Below are 7,831 nucleotides of genomic sequence, written 5' to 3'. Positions count from 1 at the left end.
TTACACAGATACAAAAAATGAGGGCGGGCGCGGTGGCTCACGCCTGTAATCCTAGCACTTTGGGAGGCCGAGGCGGGCAGATCATGAGGTCAGGAGATCGAGACCATCCTGGCTAACACAGTGAAAACCCATCTCTACTAAAAATACAAAAAATTAGCCGGGTGTGGTGGCTGTAGTTCCAGCTATTCAGGAGGCTGAGGCAGGAGAATGGCGTGAACCCGGGAGGCAGAGCTTGCAGAGAGCCTAGATTGCGCCACTGCGCTCCAGCCTGGGTGACAGAGCGAGACTCCGTCTCAAAAAAAAAAAAAAAAAAGAGGATAAGGCCAGGCAAGGTAGCTTTCGCCTGTAATCCCAGCACTTTGGGAGGCCGAGGTGGGAGGATTGCTTGACCCCAGGAGTTCAAGGACAGCCTAGGCAACATAGCAAGACCCCATCTCCCCCTGGCAAAAAATTGATAATAATAATAATAATTAGCTGGGTATGGTAGTGGCATGTGCCTGTGGTCCCAGCTCAGGAGACTGAGATGGGAGGATCATTGAGCCCAGGAAGTCAAGGCTGCAGTGAGCCATGATCACACCACTGTACACCAGCTAGAGCAACAGAGTAAGATCCTGTCTCAAAAAAAAAAAAAAAAAAATGAGGATGGCCAGGCGTGGTGGCTCACATCTGTAATCCCAGCACTTTGGGAGGCCAAGGTGGGTGGATTACCTGAGGTCAGGTGTTTGAGATCAGCCTGGCCAACCTGGTGAAACCCCATCTCTACTAAACATACAAAAATTAGCCGGGCATGGTGGCGCACGCCTGTAGTCCCAGCTACTCTGGAGGCTAAGGCAGGAGAATCACTTGAAGCCAGGAGGTAGAGTTGCAATGAGCTGAGATTATGCCACTGCACTCCAGCCTGGGTAACAGAGGGAGACTCTGTCTCAAAAAAAAAAAGCGGGGGGGGCCCTTTCCTGTTAGGGGAGAGCTGTGCGAGGTGAAGGTCTTGGACGCTGTTTCTTGTTTTCATCATATAGACAAAACAGCCCTGCTGCAAAGATGGTCAACGTACCTAAAACCCGAAGCGCCTTCTGTAAAAAGTGTGGTAAGCATCAGCCTCACAAAGTGACACAGTATAGGAAGGGCAAGACCACAAAGAAGATTGTGCTAAGGCTGGAATGTGTTGAGCCTACCTGCAGATCCAAGAGGATGCTGGCCATTAAGAGATGCAAGCATTTTGAACTGGAAGGAGATAAGAGAAAGGGCCAAGTGATCCAGTTCTAAACTTTGGGAAATTTTTCTTTTAATTTGAAGAGAAAATGTTGAAGCCATAGAAAAATTACCTGTAGGAAAATAAATACAGTGATATTCTTTAAAAAAAAAAAATGAGGATAACCATTAACCACATCATGGGATAATCAGGCAGATCAACTGACTGTGAATATGAAGAACCCAGTGCAGAATGGGCACAGCAATGCCCAGTGCTTCTAGAGAAAGTAAGCCTAAGGGATGGGGAAGGATCCCAGCTGGGCCGTGCAGCCTGGAGTACACATGTGTGTTGGGGACTATCTGGCCTGGAATAACCAAGAGAGCCCCCCAGAGTATATAGGCCTGCCTGGGGCATTCACTGTCCCTCCCAGCCACCCCAAGCCTGAAGGCTTCACCCCTCCTACCCCTCCCCGTTGCCTTTCCAACCCTCCTACCCACCCCCAATGCCTGTGGACAAGTCTAGGGCTGTTGGCCGGGATCCCAATGCCATGCCCCAAATGGAGACTTCCTGGCCCGGCAGGACTCACAGGAACTTAGAGGACCAAGGAGAAAAAACTGTTGCACTCATGCACACGTGCACATGTGAGCACATGCGTGCACACACACAGAGGGACACAGAACCAGCCAGGCACACACATGCAACCATGGCCGACAACCAACCTTCCTTCCTTCCCTCCCTCCCTCCCTCCCCACTTCCCTCCTTCCCTTCCTCTCTCCCTCCCCTTTCCTTCCTTTCTTCCTTCCCTCCCCTTCCCCTCCCTCCCTGCCCCCCCTTCCTTCCTTCCTTCCCTCCTTCCTCCTCCCTTTCTCCATCTCCCCCTCAGTCCCTCCTCCTACTTCCTTCCCCACCTTCTCTTCTACCCCTTCCCCCATCCCCACTCCCTTCCCTCAGACCACTCTGCCTGGCTTACTATGCCAGAGTGTGCATAACCTCTGTGGTACCCACAGGATACCTAGAAATGCCCCCAGCCTCTCCTTCTGGGTCCAGAATAAGCAGATGCCTTGGGGGTAGTATTGGGGTGGGGGTATTCAATCATCCCTGCTCCCCTCATAGCCTCCAGTCCTGTCCCTGGCACCCACTGCTTTGGGGTTTCTATTTATACCCAGTTCTTTCACCAGACTAGCAAAGGCAAGTTTGCATCTTGGTTGCACCCCAGCCTAACTCTGTGACCTCAGGCAAGTCATTGGACATGGCTGGCCCCAGTTTTCTCACCTCTAAAATGGGGCTGTCATGCCTTTTTTTTTTTTTTCTATAGAAACAGGGTCTCATTCTGTCACCCATGTTGGAGTGTGGTGGTGCCATCATGGCTTACTGCAGCCTTGAACTCCTGGGCTCAAGTGATCCTCCCGCTTCAGCCTCTCAAGTAGCTGAAACTATAGGCATGTGCCACCACACCTGGCTAATTTTTAAAATTTTTTTGTAGAGACAAGGTCTCGCTCTGTTGCCCAGGCTGATTCTGAACTCCTAGTGTCATGCCTTTCTTACTGGGTGTGGAGGGAAGATCTTGAATGAAACGCAACTAGCACAGTGCTTGTCTGCTTACTCGCTCTCAACCTCCAAGGACAGAGCTGACCTTCCTTTCTGGGGACAAGTGCCCCTGGACAGCCCCTAGGGGTGGCTGAATGCACAGATTGCTCAGCTAGTTCCCCTCCCTCCTCTTTAGCGCAGAAAAGGAGGTATTGGATCGGCCACCCCCACTCAAATTAGTTTCATCACTTACTGCCTGAGACCTCCCCTGCAGAGTGATCCCTGTTGGGCACCCACCTCCCTCCCACTACATCTATCCTCTACCTGCCCAACTCCTGCATCTGCAAGGCCTGGAGGGTCTCTTGCTCCCTGCCCCCGTTTTCCCATCTTTCTCCTGTACCCCACCTGCCTTCTCTTTCACAATCCCCTCGCCTGCCAGGATGTGGCTTCCATGTGGGCCTGTGGTCCACAAGCCTACCCAGTTCCCTTCATCCCCTCTTCTGCTTTCAGGTCCCCAGCCCAGGCTGCCTCCATCCCACCCCCACCAAGCTGGAAGACCAGCACAATTCAGACAGGACTTGTGTCCCAGCTGCCCTGGGCCCCTCAGTTTCCTCATCTGTAATTTAAGAATAAAAATACTGTGAGCGGTGGCTCACGCCTGTAATCCCAGCACTTTGGGAGGCCAAGGTGGGAGGATCACGAGGTCAGGAGATCGAGACCATCCTGGCTAACACGTTGAAACCCCGTCTTTAGCCGGACGTGATGGCGGGTGCCTGTTGTCCCAGCTACTCAGGAGGCTGAGGCAGGAGAATGGCGTGAACCCAGGAGGCAGAGGTTGCAGTGAGCTGAGATCGCGCCACTGTACTCCAGCCTGGGTGACAGACTGAGATTCCGTCTCAAAATAAATAAATAAATAAATAAATAAATAAATAAATAAATAAGAATAAAAATAGCATTCGGGTGTGGTGGTTCATGCCTATAATTCCAGCACTTTGGGAGGCAGGAGGACTCCTTGAACCCAGGCATTCAAGACCAGCCCGGGCAATATAGTGAGGCCCTATCTGTACAAAAATTTTAAAAATTACCTAGTGTGGTGGCACACACCTGTGGTCCCAGCTGTTCAGGAAGCTGAGGTGGGAGGATCACTTGAGCCTGGGAGGTCAAGGCTACAGAGAGCTGTGATCATGCCACTACACTCCAGTCTGGGCGACAGGGCAAGACCCTGTCTCAAAAAAACAAAAACAAAACTTATGTTTTGGTATATTGTAAGACTAAATTAGAAAACCTATGTATCAGCCAGGTGCAGTGGTTCATACCTATAATCTCAGCACTTTGGGAGGCCAAGGTGGGTGGATCACCTGAGGTCAGGAGATCAAGACCAGCCTGACTAACATGGTGAAACCCTCTCTCTACTAAAAATACAAAAATTAGCTGGGCGTGGTAGCGGGCACCTGTAATCCCAGCTACTTGGGAGGCTGAAGCAGGGGAATCTCTTGAACCCAGGAGGCAGAGGTTGCAGTGAGCCGAGATCATGCTGTTGCACTCCAGCCTGAGTGCAATGAAAAAAAAAAAAAAAAGAAAAAGAAAACCTATGTATCTGGCATACAGGTCAATATAAACAACAGGAAAGGATGGATAAATAAATGAACTACACCTGGAGTCTGCTCCCCCATTACAATGTCCCTATGAGGCCCCACTTGCAGAGGCAGGCTGGCCGGGGGAGGTCAGACGAGGGTGGCTCAGAAAGAGGAAGGAGGCTGACTCAGGTGTCAGGATGAGGCCTTGGGAGGCCCAGCAGGGCTTTCTCTGACTCAGGAAGTCTAGAGCAGTAGCCCAGGGCCTGCCCTGTGCCTGGGACCCAAGGTCCTTAGCTTTCAGCAGAGGATCCACGCAGGGCCATTGCCAACCCAAAGGCACCACTCTGCAGACAGAGCCCTGGGCCAGGACACCTGACTTGGGAGGAGAGCATGTACTGGATTTCAGGAGCTAGATGCTACTCTGGCTGGACATCCTGTGACTGGCAGGAACCCGGCACCCCTAGTGACTCTGAGGATGGCAAAGGGGCCTTTGTTTCTCCAGGTCAACTCCCCACTCAGCAACTTGCCCAGTGCCCATGGCCTCCAGGCCCACTCCTCTCCAGGCTTCATGCCCCCTCACCCCTTAGCACTGACTGGCTCAGCACTGACGGTCATAAAGCAGGGTTGATGTTAGGCTTTGACCAAAGGTCAGGAGATTGAGAAGAATGACATCCCAGCTCAGCACAAGCAACGGGGACGATTAAACAGTAGCCGTCCTTGTTTGAAAACCCATTAGAGCTGTTTCCTGTGCAGCTACACCCCACTCAGGTCACAGCTTGCTGACGCCTTCTTGGGTTTCTACCCACCCCCATCCCTGTTTGAAACGCCTGTTCTTTTATTCTTATTTGTGACAATGTAGCCCTCCTCCCCTGCCTCTGCAAATCAGATATGTCTCCATTTTGGAGCCCTCTCAGGCAGCTTGCTATACTAGGGGCGACTATCAATGCAGGCTGCAACTTTCAGCTATAGTTTATCTTTGAACAAGCTACACCCATTCTTACATAGTATTCCCTTGTCCACCCACACAGACACCATGGACAAAGGATGGTAGAATGATTTATTCTTCTGGAATTTTTTTCTTCTTCCTCATGCATTTGGTCACTTTCCCATCTCATGTTTAATTTGTTAAAGCCAAACTCAGACACATTTTGGATCATGAACACCTGTCACAGGTTTATCATAAGTTGGGAACAAGTTTAGGAAAACAAACGGGAACAAGTTTAGGAAAACAAAACACAATCGAGTCCTCCAGCATTGCGGGAGAAGCCATGTCATGCAGTGATTTGGAGCACGAATACTAAGCCAGACGGCCCGGGTTGCAATCCCAGTTTTGCCTCTTTGTAGCTGTGTGACCTTGAGCAAGTTTACTTAACCTCTCTGTGCCTCAGCTTCTCACTTGTGAATAGCAGATAATAATAGCACTCACTTCACGGGTTTGTTGTGCATGAAATCCAATTTAATCCAAATTACATGAATTAATTTTAATTTTAATTTTTGTAGGGGGAGTGTCTTGCTGTGTTGCCCAGGCTGGTCTTAAACTCCCAACCTCAAATGATCCTCCCACCTCAGCCTCCCAAGTAGCTGGGATTACAGGTGCATGCAACCACACCCAGCTAAATGTTTCATGTTTTGTAGGGGGAGTGTCTCACTATGTTGCCCAGGCTGGTCTCAAACTCCTGGGCTCAAGCAATTCTTCCATCTCAGCCTCCCGAGTAGCTGGGATTACAGACGTGAGCCACTGCACCCAGCCTTAAATGAATTAATGCATGTAAGATCCAGCCAGGCGCGGTGGCTAATGCCTGTAATCCCAGCACTTTGGGAGGCCAAGGAGGGCGGATCACGAGGTCAGGAGATTGAGACCATCCTGGCTAACATGGTGAAACCCCGTCTCTACTAAAAATACAAAAAATTAGCCGGGCGTGGTGGCAGGCGCCTGTAGTCCCAGCTACTCGGGAGGCTGAGGCAGGAGAATGGCATGAACCTGGGAGGTAGAGCTTGTAGTGAGCTGAGATCGCACCACTGCACTCCAGCCTGGGGGACAGAGCGAGACTCCGTCTCAAAACAAAACAAAACAAAACAAAACAAACCTGTAAGATCCCAAAGCAGGGCCTAGCACACAATAAGCATGATAAGAGTGCTGGCTGTTATGAGCAAGTTTATATAGGAGAAGAAGAGGAATGTTAGATAAGGTTGTTTAACTATGTACAGGTCTGGTTAGCTTTACAGGACTGTAAAGCTGTCACATTCATATCAGCTGCAGGGGTTAAACCTGGGTCACACCAACCCAGACCATCCCTCTAAATTGCCAAGTGTGGGCTGTTTATCAGAAATACCAGCTAAAGTTTGTTATTTTGTTTTATTTTTTCAGGGGCCTCAGGGTAGCTTTGTTTCTTAGACCTCAGCCTACATCCCTGAATGATTATCAGGAAAATGTTTTAATCCAGCAAGGCCTGGGGAATGGGAGATGGCAGAGAGGATGGGAGAGCAGGGGAGCCTGTTCCACCACAGCCAGATGGTGCTTGGCAGAGCAGGAAGAGGACTCTGTGGCCACTAAGCCAGGAGGTGCTGGGCAGTGAGGCCCGGGACACATCTGTGGTCCTGGGCATGGGAACAGCACTCGGTGCAGTCATAGTTCCTGGCTGCTGGCCACACTGTCTTCTGAATCCTTGGCCAACATGGAGCTCCCTCCTTGAGTTCTCAGAGCCCTGGCCAGCCCCAGAACCCTCTGCCCAGGTTTCTGCTGGCCTGACTGTCCTGTGGAGGAGGGGAAGCAGGACTGCAGGAGGATGTGGCCAGACCAAGTTGGAAGCCAAGAGGTGCTTGGCAGCTTCCCGAGGGCTGGCACTGTGCCCCCTCCTCTTCCACTCCCCACTGCCCACGCTGCTCAGGACTTGACACAAGAGCATTCAGTTAATAGAGATGTGGTGGTGTTGCTTGGGAAAAGCCAACCCAAAGATACAAGGTCACCTGACATTTAGCAGTGCTATTCAATGGAAATAAAACATGAGCCACATATGTTATCTGAAATTTTCTAGCAGACAGTAAGGAGAAACAGATGAAATCAATTTTAGCAATATATTTAAGAGAACCCAATTTATCTCATGGAACCCTATGTTACCATCTCAATATGTAATCATATACAAAATTATTAAGATATTTCACATTCTTTTGTTTCATGCTAAGTCTCCTAAACCCTGTGTATACATTACACTTACCACCCATATCAATACATACTAGCCCCTGCAGGAGAGGAAAAATGTTTTCCTCTACACTCTTTTATTCTGTGATCGGAGTTTTTGAATTAAACTGACAAAAGACAGATTAACAGGAGAAGAAGTTTATTATGTCTGCATACCATACCAACAAAGGACGTAGCTGGCTGGTTAAATAGAGTTGAAGGCTTATATACCTAATTTAGTAGGGAAAAGGGAGGGGAAAGAAAGAGCTTCTATGGGAAAAACAAATAAGTTTCTTTAGGAAAGACAAATGGGTTTTAAGAGAACTGACAGGTGATAAAGTTTGTGAAAATATTTGTCTA

Source organism: Macaca mulatta, chromosome 7 (genome assembly GCF_049350105.2).
Source record: "Macaca mulatta isolate MMU2019108-1 chromosome 7, T2T-MMU8v2.0, whole genome shotgun sequence".
Classification (NCBI taxonomy): domain Eukaryota; kingdom Metazoa; phylum Chordata; class Mammalia; order Primates; family Cercopithecidae; genus Macaca; species Macaca mulatta.
Note: the sequence above shows the minus strand (reverse complement) of the source record.